The 18,805-nt window shown below is 37.2% G+C and overlaps 1 protein-coding gene, 1 long non-coding RNA gene and 1 pseudogene across 3 annotated transcripts in view; 2 read left to right on the forward strand and 1 right to left on the reverse strand.

Moving 5' to 3' along the window:
• Positions 1 to 18,805, forward strand: part of PPM1L (protein phosphatase, Mg2+/Mn2+ dependent 1L) — a 302,408-nt gene that overhangs the window by 18,423 nt on the left and 265,180 nt on the right. The window lies entirely within an intron of this gene.
• LOC118005928 lies at positions 3,200 to 10,138 on the forward strand. 2 transcript variants are annotated; one of them, XR_004677903.1, is made up of 3 exons: positions 3,200 to 5,121; positions 5,704 to 5,738; positions 9,531 to 10,138. It is a non-coding gene; the product is annotated as an uncharacterized LOC118005928 (long non-coding RNA). The 2 variants fall into 2 exon arrangements; XR_004677905.1 differs by lacking the exon at positions 5,704 to 5,738 and having other exon boundaries at positions 3,201 to 5,121.
• LOC118005919 lies at positions 14,655 to 14,914 on the reverse strand (annotated as a pseudogene).

The raw sequence follows: 18,805 nt of genomic DNA on the forward strand, positions 1-18,805 counted from the left end.
CCCCCCTTTCTTCCCCCCCCCCCCCCCCCCCCCCCCCCCCCCCCCCCCCCCGCAAGAAAGATTTGGAACTCAAACATTCTTGGTTTATATTCAAAGAAGAGAGGCATCAAATAAGTTGTATGAATGGAAAACAGCTTATTGACAGTGTGGGAATACTTTTGAAAGGAATAGAAATCATCAACCTTATTTTATTTTATATAGTGTCATCAAAATATACTAGTTTCCTCTATGCTAATTATTGAGTTGAAGGAATGGCATTTTTAGAAAACGTCCAACATGAAGCAGTTTATAGAATTCTCATGTACAAAAGGGACATTTTCTACTTTGGGGAGCTTTATGAATCATATTGAAAACCATAATAACTCACTTCTTAGCAGGTAACACCATTAGCTACCTCTTTCTCAGCTCAACCAACCACGGGAAACAGAAGTTGCTTTGTGGTTTTTTTCACCCGTATAATTACACTAATCATCATTTCAGAGAAAGACGAGGTCTCAGATGAGAACATGATATTTCCTTGACAGTATTGAATCTGAGTTGAAAAACACTTTGACTTTCCTGAAATTGAGTAGAAGTTATGGGTAGGGATGTTTAGGCTAGCATCATGCTTGTTTTTACCCCTCTGTTCTTGTACGTCTACGTTCGGATATACCGTACCACCTCAGTGTTTTATACAGAGTGGGTACCCCATAAATGTTTCTTAAATTAATCATTCAGTATTTGTCTTTTTGTGACTGGCTTATTTCATTTAGCAAAATGTTCTCAAAATTCATCCATGTTGTAGAATGCAGTAAGATTTCCTTCCTTTTTATAAAAAAGATTTTACTTATTTATTTAAGAGAGAGAGAAGCAGAGAGAGAGAGAGAGAGAGAGAGAGCACAAGCAGGGTGGTGGGCAGAGGGAGAGGGAGAAGCAGACTCCCCACTGAGCAGGGAGCCCATGCAGGCTCAATCCTGGGACCTTGAGATCATGATCTGAGCTGAAGGCAGATGTTAACCGACTGTGCCACCCAGGCGCCCCAAATTCCTTCTGTTTTAAGGTTGAATAATATTCTATTGTATGTACGTACCACATTTTGTTTATCCATTCATCTGGCAATGGATATCTGGGTTGCTTCCATCTCTTTGCTATTGTGAATAATGCTGCTATGAACATAGATGTGTGAATATTTCTTCAAGATCTTGCTTTCAGTTCTTTTGGATATATACCTAGAAGTGAGATGGCTGGATCATATGGTAGTTCTATTTTTAATTTTTTGAGGAACTGCCATGCTATTTTCCATAGTGGTTGCCCCATTTTACACTCCTACAACAGTGCACAAGGGTTCCTTCTTCTCTACATACTTGACAAAACTATTATTTTCTGTTTCTTAAATAGTAGCCATCCTAATAGGTGTGATTTTGATTTGCATTTCTCTAATGATTAACGATGTTGAGTATATTTTCATATCCTTATTGGCCATTGGTATATCATCTTTAGAGAAATGTCTGTTCAAATCTTTTGCCCATTTTTTAACCAGGTTATTTTTTTTTGTTTGTTTGTTTTTGTTGTTGTTGTTGAGTTTTAGCAGTTTTTATGTTCTAGATATTAACCCCTTGTCAGATATGATTTGCAAATATTTTCTCTCATATTTCTAAAAATATTTTTGCAACTTTTATACTGATATAATTTCAAATTTACAGAAAAGTTACAAGACTAGTACAAGGAACTCCCATATACCCTTTCTTCAGAGTTAGTATTTTTTTTAAGGAGCACCTGGATTTCTTGACATTTTGACATTTTGTTGAGTCCTTTAAACAGAACAAATGACTTGCAGCTGTGGGAGATGTAAAAGTATAAACATGGTTCCTGTCTGAATATGCAAAACAAATAAGGATGTTTATAAAGCAACCACTACAGATGAGAATAATACAAATAAAAACAAAAGTGAGAGGGGGCCAAAAGTAAGAATAATTTGAATTATTAGAATTGGAGACGTGTCCCAGTGTTTCTCAACACGGGATGATTTTTTTTTTCCCTAGAGAATTTTTTTTTTTTTGAAGATTTTAGATTTAAAGATTTTATTTATTTATTTTAGAGAGAGAGAGTGCCTGCGCACGCACGCGTGAACCAGCAGGGGGAGGAGCAGAAGGAGAGGGAGAGGGAGGGGGAAAGAATCTCAGGCTGACTCTGTGCTCCTCATGAGCCCAACACAGGGCTTGATCTCATGACCCGAGATCACGACCCAAGATCATGACCTGAGCCGAAACCAAGAGCTGACTGAGTTGACAGACTGAGCTACCCAGGTGCCCCCACCTAGAGGACTTTTCGCAATGTTTGGAGACATACTGGTTGTCACAACTGCAGGGGGCATGGGAGAAGTGATATTACTGGTGTACAGTGTGTAGAAACCAAAGATACTGCTAAACATCCTACAATGCACAGGACATTACCCCTTCCAACAAAGAAGTTTCCAGCCTAAATGTGAGTAGTGCCAGGGCAGAGAAACCATGCCGTATCCTTGGGAAGCAGACTGCTGAAAACCTGTCTTGAGGACTTTAAAGGCTCTGGGCCCAGAAACTCTCTCAAACACATCCAAACACTTGAATAACACAATGAAGACTCTGCCTGGTAAAATAATAAGGTGTGAAAAAATATTTTCTTCTCTTTTTTGTGCATAACCCACAATAAGAGGGCTTAGTTGCTGTGCTTACTATACATTTTCTGCAGCAAACAGTCTAAAAATGCTTTGCCTGGCTTGATTCTATATTGCAGTCACTTACAGCTAACATGTTCCTGTTATTGCATTCTTTTCTTTGCCACTTTCGGCTGTAAAAAAATATGTAAACTCAGAAAAAAGCGAACAGTACTATACAAAAGATCCTGAAGCTTAGAGAAAGCAAGCAGAGGTGTTGGGGGAATGTGCTTTACATGGCTTCTTTTCAATCCTTGGTTCATTGCAAAGAAGCTAGGTGTCAGTTCTGTTTTATCACTAAGTCCAGTAAGCTGGGAGGAGAATAAAAATAGCATGGACTTTGACCTCCTGTAGGGCTGGATATGAATCCAGGCTCATTCATTACTAGCTGTCTGACCTTGGGCAAGTAAATTATATACTCTGAACTCAGTATTTTTTTTTTTTTAAAGATTTTATCCATTTTTTGACAGAGACACAGCAAGAGAGGGAACACAAGCAGGGAGAGTGGGAGAGGGAGAAGCAGGCTCCCCACCGAGCAGGGAGCCCGATGCGGGGCTCGATCCCAGGACCCTGGGATCATGACCCGAGCCGAAGGCAGACGCTCAACGACTGAGCCACCCAGGCGGCCCTCTGAACTCAGTATTGCCTTCTCTGCCAGGGGGATAATATCTGCTTCACTGAGTGGTGAAGGGCAACGGAGGACAGTGGCTAAGGCTGTGGACTCTCACACCTGATTGCCTGGCTTCAGATCTTCACTCAGCTACTTCTAGTTGTGTGCCCTTTGGTAAATTTCTCAACCTTTTCTAGACCTCAATTTCTTCATATGAAAAATGAGAATAATTGTATTAGTATTTACCTTGTAGGACTGTTATGACATTAAATGAATTAATAAATGTAAAACACTTAAAGTGATGCCTGGCACATAGTAGGCACAATAAATGTTAGCTGTTTCGAGGGTTAATTTGAAATAAAGGATATAGAGAACCCTGTAGTGTCTAGCAAAAGAAGGTGCTTGATAACTGGTTTTTCAAAATTTAAATTTTAGTAGCTGACAGTTCATTATAATATAATGCCATCATACCAAAATTTCATTAGCCCCTGAAGTGAAATTAGTAGGGATTTGGTCTTAAGAAATCTTCAGGATACAAAAAGAAAAATGGTCTTTCTTTTGCTTCTTACTTGTACTTGGCAAAGTCTCCTTTGAACCCAGGTTCAAAAATGTGCTTAAAAGAATTGCAGGCCTAGCCAGACTTCTGTGGAATTATAAGGGGACAACTAGAACAGCCACCTGAGTGTGTGGAGTGGTGAGGGATGTTTGGGTTGGAAAGAGCTGTTTTTCTAGCCCAGCTTTCATGAAAGCCCCGTTGGTAGGAGGAAGTAGAGAAATAGGAGGAAAAGTTTGATTGTTTTCGAACTCCCTGTTTATCCTTGGGTTGTGGGTGTTTCAGGTGAAGGGCTCCTCTCCTTGACAGTGTAGGGGGTTTAGACTCACTCAGAGGTCATTTACGGTGGAACCAAATATCCTGCTATACCAGTCCCCTGCTAGATATTGGGTTGTAGACATATTTATAGAGCGGACATGGTCCAGCCCTTTTTTAAAATATGAGAATATGTTATCTCATTGTAAAATAAAGTGTATGTAAAGGGTTTTGCCTGGCACTGTAGTGCTTTATTAAGAGTTAGCTGTCATCATCATCATCCTTACTCTTAAACTTATGTTTTAGTTTAGTTAAGAAACTATTAATACTTATTAATATTAGTAAGTAAGGAACTATTAATATTTATTCAGCAATTCTGTTTCCCTTTTTTAATTCTTTACGGCATACACACATTCAAAAAAGTGAATGTCATAATTCTACAGCTTGATGAATTTTCACAAACTAAACACACACGTGCCTTCAACACCTAACTCAAGAAACAGAATATTACCAGTACCCCGGAAGCCCCGCTCATGTTCCCTTCTTGCCATTATCCTTTAGTTTTTAGGAAAAAAATTGTTTTTCTCTTTAGTGACATTCAGAGCTACTCATGCATGGCTTTATGTAAACTCTTAATAGCTATGGCTGACAGTTATATCTGGCCTCATTACATGCTTTTATTTTCTTATGGTTTAAAAAGCACATCTCCTGGAAAGGCATTTTAGTCCTGCAGGCTGTTGCATTTGGACACAGATAGGCTGAATGATCTTGTAGATCGTCCTCTGCAAATAAGTGATGTGTTCTTTGCTTTTATTTGTCCATACTATAGAAGTCCATTGAAACCAAAAAGTTGTCCATTGTACTAAAAGAAAAGGAAATTGGCTCAGCTGCACAGACCTCTTAGATGTCTTCTCTAAAAGCATTCCACACTCAAAAGAGCTCAAGGCACATGAAAGAAATCCTATGGTGGAGGAAGACAGCACAATGCTGGGTGCACTTGTGGGCGCTCATCTCCTGCCATCGAACAAGGTGATAAGGCTGAAGGACTGGCTACTTCTGGAAGTAATGGACTTCAGTGTGTTTCTTTTGCTTTTGTCTGGACGTATTTAGAAAACCATGGGGAATTTTTCAGAAGGCAGCTTCCCAGAGGAAGAATAAAAATTGGGGGGTTGAGTTCGAGGCTCTTTATATCTTCTTTTTGAAATCAAAATACCGATCACATTAACTGTGAAATCACCAGGACATTAGCGTTGCTTTGTGTGTCTTGTTTAACTTTTTTGGGCCCGGTTAATGACTCTGCTAAAATATTATATGTGCATTTCAGAATGTCATTAGTCATTTTTGGCCATTGTTTTATTTCTTGAGATTTATTAGTTAGTTTAAAAAAATTAAGATGTAATTCACATACCATAAAATCTACCCCTTTAAAATGTGCAGGTCAAGGGGTATTAGTATGGGTATTTACCACCACTATCTCATTCAAGAGCATTTTGTTCAACCCTGAGAAGAAACCTCTTTCCATTAGCAGTCACTCTCCCCATTCTGTTTATTTAGTTTTGCCAAATAAATGTCATTAGCTATCTTTATTTCATGGAAGTCTTTCTTTTACAGGGTGTCATGACAGTTGTGTGACCTTCTACATAGAGGTTTGTCCCATCTAATGTCCAGACTAAAGTTGATTTGGGGGTGCATTTTCAGCACTACCACCAACAACACGTTGACTGAAATTGTTCTTGGACATAAAATGACATATGTTTAGTTACAATTCAGTGCATGTGAACTACAGTGTAGTTCCCATGAAACTAAATGAGCATGTTGAAGATTTCTGAATATCTGCCAAATCTGGGCTCTGTTTTATTAGTTTGATGGATTGAGAAATCAGTTCTTCTGGCTTATATGGGAAGGTTTAAGTTTGTTTCTTTAACTAGTTTTTGAAAAAAATACATAAAATGTATTTGTATTTACACTTAGTTGATTTCTGAAGGATTGGAATTGATTATTTCTACATGACTGAGATTAACTTATTTAAAGTTTAGATTAACAATTTAGATTGATATTTTTTTGAATCTGTATTTTTATTATTTCAAAAGTAATATATGCTGATTGAAAAAAATTTTTAGTTACATAAAGCTTAGAAGAGTTGTTAAGTACAAAAAGAGAGTTGTCATTCTGCCTCTCACTTTATAGAGTTTACACTTAAACTATTTTTATGCCTAATCATATACTTGCTTAATTTTTACTTAACTTTTAAATATACTATAGCAATGCTTATTTATTGAATTGTGTTGTTCTACGTTCTATCACTGTTTAAAGTTTCTGGAGCGTTTAAAAATTTTTTCCTTCCAAAATGGTGATTGATATATACTCTTAGTAATCTTTTGTAAAAATTACTGTGGTCTGCTATACTCTGAAAACTATAAAACACTGATGAAAGCAATTGAAGATGACATAAAGAAATGGAAAGACATTCCATGCTCATGGATTGGAAGAACAAATATTGTTAAAATGTGTATACTATCCAAAGCAATCTATACATTTAATGCAATCCCTATCAAATTACCACCATCATTTTTCACAGAGGTAGAACAAACAATCTCAAAATTTGTATGGAACCACAAAAGACCCCATATAGCCAAAGCAACCTTGAAAAAGAAAAGCAAAGCTGGAGGTATCACAATTCCAGACTTCAAGTTATATTACAAAGCTGTAAAGATCAAAAAAGTATGGTATTTAAAAAAAAACACAGTATGGTACTGGCACAAAAATAGACACATAAATCAATGGAACAGAAGAGAAAACTCAGAAATGATCCCACAATTATATGGTCAGCTAATCTTCAACAAAGCAGGAAAGAATAGCCAATTGGTAAAAGACAGTCTCTTCAACACATGGTGTTGGGAAAACTGGACAGTAACATGCTAAAGAATGAAACTGGAACACTTTATTACACCATACACAAAAAATAAATTCAAAATGGATGAAAGACCTAAATGTGAAACCTGAAACCATAAAAATCCTAGAAGAGAACGCAGGCAGTAACCTCTTGGACATCAGCCATAGCAACTTTTTTCTAGATATATCTCCTGAGGCAAGGGAAACAAAAGTAAAAAACTATTGGGACTTCATCAAAATAAAAAGCTTCTGCACAGTGAAGGAAACAATCAACAATACTAAAAGGCAACCTACAGAATGGGAGAAGATATTTGCAAATTACATATCTGATAAAGAGTTGGTATCCAAAATCTATAAAGAACTTATAAAACTGAACACCCCCAAAATGAATAATCTAGTTAAAAAATGGGCAGAAAGCACGAACAGACATTTTTCCAAAGAAGACAAATAGATGGCCAATAGACACATGAAAAGATGCTCAACATTACTCATCATCAGGGAAATGCTAATCAAAACCACAGTGAGATATCACCTCATACCCATCAGAACAGCTAAAATCAGCAACACAAGAAACAGCAAGTGTTGGTGAGGATGCAAAGAAAGGGGAACCCTCTTGTACTGTTGGGGGGAATACAAACTTGTGCAGCCACTATGGAAAGCAGTATGGAGTTCCTCAAAAAGTTGAACTACCCTATGATCTAACAATTGCACTACTAGGTATTTACCCAAAGAGTACAAAAATACTAATTCAAAGGGATACTGCACCCCAATGTTTATTTATAGCATCATTAGCTAAATCATGGGAAGAGCCCAAATGTCCATCGACTGATGAATGGATAAAGAAAATGTGGTATGTAGACAGAATGGAATATTACTCAGCCATCAAAAAGAATGAAATTTTGCCATTTGCAATGACATGGATGGAGCTAGAGAGTATTATGCTAAGTGAAATAAATCAGAGAAAGACAAATACCATGTGAGTTCACTCATATGTGGAATTTAAGAAACAAAACAAACGAGCAAAGAGGAAAAAGAAAGAGAGAGAGAGAGGCAAATCATGAAACAGACTCTTAACTATAGAGAACAAACTGATGGTTACCAGAGAGGAGGTGGGTGGAAGGATGAGTTAATAGGTGATGGGAATTAATAGGTGCACTTGTTGTGACAAGCACTGGATGTTGTATGGAAGTGTTGAATCACTGTATTGTATACCAGAAACTAGTGTCGCGCTTTGTGTTAGCTAACTGGAATTTAAAGAAAAACTTAAAAAAAAAAAAAAAAGAAGAGGTGGTATAGAAACACCATGGAATACTATTTAAGCCATAAAAAAGAATGAAATCTTGCCATTTGTAATGACATGGATGAAGCTAGAGAGTATAATGCTAAGTGAAATAAGTCAGTCAGAGAAAGATAAATACCATATGATTTCACTCATATGTGGAATTTAAAAAGCAAAATAAACCAGCAAAAGGAAAAAAAAAAAAAAAAGAGACCAAGAAACAGACTGTTAACTATGGAGAACAATCTGATGGTTACCAGAGGGGTATGGGTGGGGGGATGGGTGAAATAGGTGATGGGGATTAAGGAGGGCACTTGTCCTGATGAGCACTGGGTGATGTATGGAACTGTTGAATCACTATATTGTGCACCTGAAACTAATATAACACTTCACCATATTGGAATTAGAATAATAATAAAAAGAAGACATAAAAAAATTACCATCATCTGTTCCTGGTCTAGTGGAACTTCTGAGCAACTGTGGAAATGTACATGCTTCCAAAGCTGGGTCTGTTTATCATCAAAGAAAGCCGTGAGTCCAGAACTCTTAAAGAGGCCTCCTCCCTCAGAGCAGCTTTTATCCAAAGATTTTAGGACCAAATGACTTCCATCTCATCTGAATTTTTACAGGCACAAATATTTCATCATGGTGTTACAGTTGAACATGCATACTTTTCAGTGATTCTCACGAATAGGATGGTATTTATCATGTACTATGTAAAAACATTAAATAGAAGGCATCAAAAGTTTGTGGCTAACTGGATTCACTAAAAAAAAAAAGCCACCCCCTCACCTCAGCCCCTGATTAATTGCCTCTTTTTTTTTCACTCTTCAATCCACATGGTCTCCTGGAGTTTCCCAAAGACCCTTTGTGATTATGTAGGGATGCTTGGTTAGAACTACTCTTGGGAATCAGTTATCGGACTGAAGAAATGCCTTAGAGGTAGAAGAGATGGCTCTAGCTGTAAGCTTTTTGAAGTACCAAAGAGGAATTTGGAAGAGAATCCTAAATTTGTTTTAGGTCAGAAGTATCTAGGAAGGCTGTGTAATGGATGTGAACTACTATTTATAAACAAGTTGAATTCAGCTATCACCTGAGCAACTACCTAATGATGGATTTGGCATCTTTGAATGTATAATAATGTTTTCATTCTATTAGGGTAACTTGTAGCAAAATAATTTTAGGATGTATATATCTGTATCTTCACTGTATTTTTTAAATGGTTTAATACCGTTCTTATCTGCTACCCTGTTTCATTCATATATAGTATCATATACTGGAGTTATGTGGCTGTTGGACTGTGACTTGATATTGATAATGGACTGGAAAAAGTTGTAAAGAGCCAAGCAAACCATCTTCTACTATATGAATAGTTAATCAGCAATAAGAGTATCTTGCAGAAAATGCTGGAGTTTTAATGGATATTAGAAGATAGCACTCACTGTTGGAAGAGAAAATGGAAAAAAAAAATGCCACACAGTATAAAATGAGGTCAGGTTACACTTACTCTGTATTCCTCGTAAAACAGGGAAGAATTGGTAGGCTCTGAAGTTTACCTTGTGTGTTCAACAGTCCACAAAGGGTTGGGCTTTATACTTACTAAATAGTACTTAAAACGATTGTTTTTGTTTTTTCCCCTACATGCTCTCACCCAAAGGTGAATTCACTTCCTTGTGTAATCACCCTGTCAAATGTTAATTTATCTCAACAACTTCTGATCGTGCTCTTACTATGTAGTAAGCACAGATTTTGGATAAGTATTGAATTTTAGATAGATCAGTGGTCAGTTGGGTTCGTTGAAAGGAGAGTACTTCTATTTGTCCCAGATAAACCTTACCCTGAGGGAAGAACTGGGAGATAGAAGAAAAGGTGTACTGATCAACAAGCCAGAATTGGGAAGACAAAGTGGTGATTGTTTGGGAAAGAGTATGTTATCAAGAATCCACTCTAACCAGTATATCTGGCTCTGTGGTTGTTCTGAGGGTGACTGAAAACTTCTAAGCCTTTGACACAACATGGAAGTTGTTTCTCGTATATGAAAGACTAATGCTGGGGAGTATGTTTTATTTACCCAGTTCATTTTTGCTTTATCTCATCCAACAAGCATTTATAAAGTATTTGCTTACTCTTTATTAACCAGTGTGCTAGGTATTCAAAACCAGTGGTTAAATCATTAGACTTGTGCTTAAGGGTCTTAGTATCTATGTTTTTATAGGAAAGAATTTTAAAAGTTCACTTCATAGAACATTGTGAGTGTTCTATATAATTTTAAACTTTGTGTAAGAAATAGTAAGTGGTTATTTTATTTATTTAAAAAGAAAAACATTTATTTAAAAGTAAAATTGGTGTTTTGTAAGTAACATGTCTGAAACTAAGATTAAAAATATATTCTTTTTATAACTTAAAAATGCCCAATCTAGGGGCCCCTGGGTGGCCCAGTTGTTTAAGTGTCTGACTCTTGGTCTCAGCTCAGGTCTTGATTTCAGGGTTGTGAGTTCAAGCCCCACACTGGATTCCATGCTGGGCATGGAGCCTACTTAAAAAAATTATATATATATATATATATATATATATATATGTATATATATAATATAAAAAATAAAGAAATAAAAATACCCAAACTAAAAAACTCAAACACTATAAAAACAATATTCAATAACAAATTAAATTCCCTTCTACTCCAGAGCTTTCCTTCAACTCCACATCTCCCTCCCCAGAAACAACTATTTATCAGTTTCCTGTTTCATATTTTGAGTAATAGTTTAAGCACACACAAACATATGTGATTCCAGTTCCATTTTCATACAAATGGGAACATAATACATAAACTCTACTGCTCCTTGTACTTTTTCAGGTCTATTGCAGTCCTTTTAACTGACTGCTCAGTATTCCATTGTCTGGGTGAACTGTTCATTATTTAACCATCCCTTGCCAATGAACATTTAAAATTTCCCCAGGTTTTTGCTCTTATAGACAGTTATATATAAAAATTTATCTATTTTTTTACATATATCTTTCCCATGTGTGTTATCTTTGGGATAAATTTCTAGAAGTGAAATTCTAGAAGCTGGGTCAAAGAGTATATAGTTCTAATTTTGATAGATACCGTCAAAGGAGGTTCATGGGGGTTGACCAGTTTATACCATTAGAGCTAGATCAGAATACCTGAATCCCCACATTCTTACCAGAACACTGCATTTTAAAACTTTTTGACCTTTGCCTGTTGGCTAGGTGAAAATGTTATCTCATTTTAACTTTTCTTTCTTTATGACTAAAGTTGAACATCTTCTTATGGATTAAAAGCCATTTGTTAGTATTTGTTTTGTGAACTTCTGGTTTCATGTCATTTGCCTTTTTCTTATTGCCTTACTGATCTTTTTCTGATCAAGTTGTAAGAGTTCCCTTCTCTCTATATAAGAAAATTTGCCCTTTGTTGTATGTGCTGCCAGTATATTTTGCAGTTTGTTGTTTATGTTTTGACTTATGACACTTTTTTCTTTGTATATTTAAAAAAAAATTCTTATGCTGTCAAATTTATTTTTTTTTAATTTAACTATTTTATAGTTTTTATAGTTTTTTATAGTGTTTTACTTAGAAAACACTTTCACTTTTAGAGGCAAGAAAGATTATCTGTTGTTTTCTTCTAGTATTTTCATGGATTAATTATATTTGCCTTTGATCAATCGGAATTTATTGTTATGAGAAGCGAGGGAGATAGAAATTTAGTTTTCTTTTTTTTCCAGCCTACTAGAATCTATCTTTTCTCCACCTGTTTGAAGTTTTATTGTATACTAAATTCTTATATAAGTGGGTCTATTGCTGGACATTTTTCTATTTCATTGCTTTTCATGCACCCAGTGAAACTTTTAATCACTATAGCTTTATAGTATTTTATTTTATTTTTTTTTAAGATTTTACTTATTTATTTGAGAGAGAGAATGAGACAGAGAGAGAGAGCACGAGATGGGGGAGGGTCAGAGGGAGAAGCAGACTCCCTGCCGAGCAGGGAGCCCATTGCGGAACTCGATCCAGGGACTCCACGATCATGACCTGAGCCGAAGGCAGTCGCTTAACCAACTGAGCCACCCAAGCGCCCGCTTTATAGTATTTTAAAATCTAGCTATACTAGCATGTTTCATTTTATTATCTGACCTTTAGAATCAGCTTATCTGATTGCAAATGACAACAATGACAAAAATTCTGTTAGTATTCTTATTGAGATTGCATTGCCTTTGTAATTTAATTGAGATAAGTTGATAATTTTACAATACCCAGGAACAGGATACTTTTAAAATTTATTTGAAACTGTATTACGGCTTTCTGGAGTCTTAAAGTTCGTATAGGATTTTTTACGTTTGTTATTAAACTTATTCTTAGGAATTTTTTGTTTAGTTACTGCTCTTATAAATGGGATCTTTTTTGGCATAATGTTTTCTGAGTTTTTTTGTTTGTAATAGTTTTTCCAGTTTCATCTCATAGGTCTTTTTATCCAATTATATTAAATGTAAATGCTGATAATTTTGCCTCTTCTTTTGCTGGTTGGGTCTTTCATTTCTTTCTCTCTTCTAATTGCATTGACTCATACTTTTCGGATAGTGTTAAATGATAGTGGTGATAATGTGTATCTGTTTTGTTCCTGAATTTAGTAGGATTGTTTCTAGAATTTTAACATTAGTCACAATACAGGCCTTGGATTTCAGATACACACATACCCCCATATAATCACGTTAAGGAACTATAACTACTTTTTTGTTTTATTAAGAATTTTTAAGGCGTGGGTGCCTGGGTGGCTCAGATGGTTAAGCGTCTGCCTTCGGCTCAGGTCATGATCCCAGGGTTCTGGGATCGAGTCCCGCATCAGGCTCCCTGCTCCTTGGGAGCCTGCTTCTCTCTCTCTCTCTCTCTGTCTCTCATGAATAAGTAAATAAAAATCTAAAAAAAAAAAAGATTAAAAAAAAAAAAGAATTTTTAAGGCGTGCCTGGGTGGTGCAATCAGCTGAGCGTCTGACTCTTGGTTTTGGCTCAGGTCGTGATCTCAGGGGTGGTGGGATCAAGTCCTGAGTGGGGCTCCATGCTTGGTGCGTCTGGTTGGGACTCTCCCTCTCCCTCTGTCCCTCCCCTCTGTGTGCTCTCTTTCTCTCTCTCTCTAAAATAGATAAATCTTAAAAAAAGAATTTTTAAAATTAGGAATTTATATTGAATTTTATCAAACATGTTTCTAAATTTATAAATATTATCATTTTTTTCTCCTTTGACCTGCTAATGAGATCTGGTAAATCTAATACTGAACCATCTTTGTCTTACTAGTAAAAACCTCACATGATCATGCATGTATTATCCTTTTAAAGTATTGATGGATTCTGTTTATTGATATTTTCATCAAGATTTCTATATTGATATTTACATGAATATCTGTATGAATCATAAATGAGATGGCTCTATGGGCTTTTATCTTTTTTAAAGGGTACTTGAATCAGTTTTTTTTCTGGCAGTATACAAAGAATTTTTTTAATTTTGTTTTTAAATTTATTTATTTGAGAGAGAGAATGAGATAGAGAGCATGAGAGGGGGGAGGGTCAGAGGGAGAAGCAGACTCCCTGCCGAGTAGGGAGCCCGATGTGAGACTCGATCCCAGGACTCCAGGATCATGACCTGAGCCGAAGGCAGTCGCTTAACCAACTGAGCCACCCAGGTGCCCAGTATACAAAGAATTTTAAATCTTTCTACCTTTTACTCCCACACATTTAAATATCATTAGAATTATCCATTCCTTTGAAAATCTGGTAGAATTTGTCTGTGTAGCTATTTGGAATTGGTGCTTTGTGAGGTAGGGCATTGATGTATTTCTTAGTTACAACATAGGTTTATTAGCCTATTTTGATGGAGTCTAACACTAATTAATGACACGATGTTTATATATTTGATACTATTTGTGAGAGTTTGGATTATCATTTTTAGCTGTTGGATATTCTTCATAGAGATAGGACAGAGGGACAAAGTCAGGCTTCGGGGAAGTTGCTGAGGGATAGCAGAACCTACCATGGGAAAACCAGCCATATCCTGGTCATTGAAGGGTTGGCATTGAGATTTATGTATGTAACTTCATATTTTCTCATTCATTTTAGTCAAAATGTGGATGTTTGACTGGGGAAGGAAATTGTTAAGGATTATATCTGTCAGGGTTAAGCTGATCTGGTAGAGTTATTTGCAGGCTGTACAGTGTTCGTAGAGGATGCTAGGCACTAAAAGGCTTCTTTAAGTCATCTTCATTTGAATTTGAGCTGTTTTGGCCAATACATTTATTTATTTATTTGTATTTATTTATTTATTTTCTTTTATCCAAAATCTGTTTATTGGGATCGTGTCCCACTCACCTTGCTTCAGGGAGCTTTTAGTGCTGCTTCGGCCTGAAGGAGCATCCTTCTGTAAGCTTGCTTTTCCTCCCGTGGGCTGGCAGAGGCCTGCGGAGCAGCCGGCACATAGAACTACCATTTGTGCGTGGCTACAGACGGTGGGGATTTTGTGGCAGCCCAGGCACTTCCCGTCCGTGAAGCAGGAGTGGGGGCTCTGCACGGGGCGCTGCTTCTTGTGCTTCCTCTTCTCCTCTTCTGGGGACAGGTGCAGGAGGTCCTTCCCGAGGGCCATGTTCTCATGGGTAGGTCGTCAACCGCCGAAAAGGTGGCCAGTACTCTCAGGTCTTTGACCTGGAAACACCTCACAGCTCACAGTATGCTCATGCTTTGTGGCCGGCTCCGTAAGTGCTTTTCTGTCTTCTGGTCTCACACGCTAGTTTTATCAAGGCTAAGGTCATAACACAGTCACTGCGGACGGCATTCTCCTAGACTCCCAGTGGTCATGAGACCATTTTTTAAAGAGGGTCATACGTGAAGAATTGGGTGTATACCTTAAAGAAGGACTGGAAAGAGCACACAGGCTTTGAGTCAATCAGATGTGAAGTCATGTTATTTTTGCCGTTGAACTACTTATTAGGCTTCCCCCAGCCTTCATCTGTAAATAGTCAATAGGGATAATAATATGTACTTTGCAGGGTTTTATGAAGATTTAATGAGATAATGTATCTGACGAACCTGGAGCATAATTAGCATTTAATAAACTTGATAATAAATTCATTCCTTTCCCTTAATAGCTCATAATTTAGTTTTATTGCATGGTTTTCTTTAAATCTGGTTCCACTTCATTCCTTCATTCAAAAACCATTTATTGAGCACCTGCTCTGTTTCAGGCACTGTTCCAGGGGGGCTTAGAGCAATGATTAAGGCAGGCAGTGTCTTATGTCTGTGTTCTTATGAAATTTGCATTCTAATGCATAGGTAGAAAGAGATAAAAAACAAACTAGAAAATATCAGGTGGTGATTAGCAATGTGATAAAAAAAAACAAACAAGGAGAGAGAGAAATCTAGTATTAGAAGTGCTTCTTTAGATTGGATGGATAGGAAAGGCCTCTTGGATAAAGTGACATTTTACTAAGACCTGAATAACAAGAAGGATCCAGCAGTGTTAAGATCTGGAGGTAGAACATTCCAGGCAGAGGCACCAGGTAGCAGAAAAGTGGTAGTGAGCTTGTTATGCTCCATGAATAGAAGGATGGAACTGTTCAGACGAGGGCCAGATCTTGAGGGACCTCATAGGCCAGCATCTGGAGTTTGATGTGAGGGGAGTTTGGAGTTTCTCTTAAGCCTAAGATCTATGGTTGTGTGTTAATTATCATGGCTGAACTGTTGTGGTAATAGTCTAATCTCAGCATGTACCCAGATAACATACATAATATTATCCTTTGGGGAGAATGGGAATGAGAGCCTTATCTTAATATAGTGAAATAAGTGGATTAAAAATCAGAGTGAGGCGTAATACACGTAACTAATTTTTATATTAGCTAATGAGAGGTGATTAAAGTAATATGCTCATATAATTAACTTTTAATTATTTTTCTTAGTGACCTTCAGTTTATAATAACTCTTCTTGGGATATTGTGGCATAATATGAAAAGTTATGACCACATAAGTAACAAATTTGTTCTGAACATCACTCATATTTGATGGTAGCTTAGAATAGAGATAAAGGTATATTTTTTAAAATAAATTTTTTAGAATAGTTTTAGGCTTGCAGAAAAAGTTGTAAAGATAGTACAAAGAGTTCACACATACTCTACAACCAGTTCCGCTCTTACTAACATCTTACCTTAGTCAAAATCGAGGAACCAGTATTGCTGCATCATTCAGAAACGAAATTTTTACTTGCAAAGCGATTCTGATGCTAACCATCAGAATTAGTTAGTTAGTGCACATTCATAGGTTGAGGTCACAGTTCTCCACAAAACTCTTCTCATTTCATACATCAGCCGGAGGCTTTGGGGTTGCTAGACCACCTGTGTTTCTGACCAAGGAGTTCTATAAATTCAGGGGTTTCCACTAACTACTTCTCAGGTTCAGTAATTCCCTGAAATGACCCAGAACTTAGGAAAGTGCTATACTTATGATTACAGTTTTATTATAAAGAATATAAATGAGGACTAGCCAATGAAGTGATGCATAGGGCCAGGTATGGGAGGGTCCCAAATGGGAACCTTCCACGGGGTCAGGATGCATCATCACCCAGAGGCACTTTGATATATATGTTGACCAACCAGGAAAGCTCACTGTGGAATGTCTCTCAGTTTTTTGTTTTTGTTTTTTTAAGATTTTATTTATTTATTTGACAGAGAGAGAGAGAGAGACCGCAAGAGAGGGAACACAAGCAGGGGGAGTGGGAGAGGGAGAAGCAGGCTTCCCGCTGAGTAGGGAGCCTGATGCGGGGCTTGATCTCCATCCCAGGACCCTGGGATCAAGACCTGAGCCGAAGGCAGACGCTTAACGACTGAGCCACCCAGGCGCCCCTCGGTTTGGGTTTGTTACATGTTTTTCTCATGATTAAATTGGGGTTATGGTTTTTTAGGGAAGAAGCCCATAGAGCTAGGGTGTCATTCTTACCACATCATATCAAGGGTACGTACGTAATCAATCTGACTTAGGACTGTTGATGTCGACCTCAGTCATCTGACTGAGATAATGTTTATCAGGTTTCTCCACTGTAAAGTTACCCTTCCCTTCCTTCCCCCTTTTTCATGTTATGCTCTTTGGAAAAAAGATACTATGTGCAGCCTACACTTAAGGACTGGGGAATTATGCTCTGCCTCCTTGAGCATGGAGTAAGATTTAGGAATTTTTGATAGAAGAGAATAGACTTGGAATGTGTAGGTCATTAAGAATCTGTTAACCTTTTTCAAGTATTAGAAAAATGGAATCTTAGAGCTGGATGGGACCTGAAGGGGCCATAGTTTGAGACTGATAGAGTCCTCTGCTGGGGAAAGGGACTATAATAACTCAAGTGCTCATTTACATGTTTCTGTCTCAAGTTGCTATCTATGGAGTGGGAGGTGACCTATGGTAACCTTGCTGAACAAAAAGCCTTCAGGCTTCTCCCAACCATCAAATGTGTTTTATGATAGGAAATATAGTGAGAGCTGCTTCTTTCCATGTGTACGGTCGTTATGCACGTTACTTAATTTCAGCTTATTAAAGTGGTGCAGGCTATTTTCCATGAAATTTAATTCTTCTATAGGTTTGACTTTTAGAAGTTGAATTTTGATTTTGTTATTGTTGTTTTTATCTGGAAAGGTTCAACTTTTGGCTTATGGGAAAATTGTTTTAATGTGTTAAGTACGTTCAGGTTCTGTGATCTGGGATGACAAATTACTTATAGGACTGTTTAGAGAAAAGATGATCACTATATTAAATCTGATAGTTGGTGAGCGGGAAAAATACATTCTGAGTTGGCTGAAGTATTTGAGAACCCTGCTGTGACATGTGTCCTCATGCAAATAGCTGTCCTCATGATAAAACTCTAGTTTCCAGCCACATGCAAATAATTTGAAATTTTTAAGTCAGAATATTCACTGAAAGGTGCATTTGGTCTGGGATGAGGGGAAGAGATGTTGTTCACCTTGTAGTTTGATTTGCATCTTTTTAATATTATTCTTTCAAGTGCTCCAAGCAACAGGCATCATTTGTAACATCTAAAAACACTTAGGCTCTTTTGTGCTCATTATAAAACATGCAGTTCTTAATGGGCTGATTAATCCAAACAACACCTCCTGAGAGCAAGAGTGTTACCTCCACTTTATAGAAAGAAGAAACCCAGGGGGTGATAGTGACATGATCTGATTTGAGGCAGTGGCTGAACCTGGTAGATGAGTTTTGGTTGTTGTCTTGACTGGGTCCATATCTAACTGAAAAGAAAAGCTGCGTCTTGTACGTCAGCTGGTGAACCTCACCCTGCCATGCAGGGAATAACACTTCTAGGGAGAAATGTTACTTATGGACTGGAAGATGGGAAAGTCCCACCCGACAGCACACTGTGTAATGTATTGCTATACCTTTTCATCTTCAAAATGTTGATCCATCAATAAGTATTGTTTTCCCCAGTAATTTTTCCAACCCTATCTATCTATCTATCTATCTATCTATCTATCTATCTATCTATCTA

The sequence above is a fragment of the Mirounga leonina genome, unplaced genomic scaffold, assembly GCF_011800145.1.
Source record: "Mirounga leonina isolate KUSES-001 unplaced genomic scaffold, KU_Mleo_1.0 Mir_115, whole genome shotgun sequence".
NCBI classification, from domain to species: Eukaryota; Metazoa; Chordata; class Mammalia; order Carnivora; family Phocidae; genus Mirounga; species Mirounga leonina.